General features: G+C 28.5%; 1 protein-coding gene across 1 annotated transcript in view; it reads left to right on the forward strand.

The window, feature by feature from the left end:
* Positions 1-6: 6 nt before the first annotated feature.
* LOC119590605 (transcriptional repressor CTCF-like) overlaps positions 7-530 on the forward strand; it is a gene marked incomplete in the record, with an annotated part of 16,021 nt that continues 15,497 nt past the window's right edge. The window contains 1 exon segment of the mRNA XM_037939282.1: positions 7-77.

Consider the following 530-nt stretch of genomic DNA (forward strand, 5'->3'; position numbering starts at 1 on the left):
TGCTGTATTACCATAGTGGGAGACTACCCTTGTACCAAAACTATACCAAAAAAGTTGCTGGTGTTGATTATTACAAGGTTAGATAATGTGAATTTTGTTGATGTGAAATAGAAGATGAAATATACTGGATCAGTATATTCTTTTCAAGAGGAAACAATTTTTTTTATCCACAATTAAAAGAGATAAAATTAAAATCTTTGTTGCCTTTTAGTTGTATAAGTATATGTTGCTTAGCAGGTAACATGTTTTCAATTATAACCTTTTGTAGAGCATTCATAAATCTTAGTTAATAGGAAAACCATCATAGCACTAGCTTCTTAATTTAAATTTGAAAATCTGATTGAAAATAAATATATCTCATATTTAAAGCAGTTGTATTGTTAAATGCTTATGTTTTGTAAAATATAATTAATGTGACTTGGGGAATGTTTAAAGATGTGGAGGCAACTGTGTTATCCATTTGAATGTCTCTTGAAAGCATGCAGCTGTTGATTTTCTTTCTTCTTGGTTAACAGTTTTAAAGATGTTTT

This window comes from Penaeus monodon, chromosome 27 (genome assembly GCF_015228065.2).
Source record: "Penaeus monodon isolate SGIC_2016 chromosome 27, NSTDA_Pmon_1, whole genome shotgun sequence".
NCBI classification, from domain to species: domain Eukaryota; kingdom Metazoa; phylum Arthropoda; class Malacostraca; order Decapoda; family Penaeidae; genus Penaeus; species Penaeus monodon.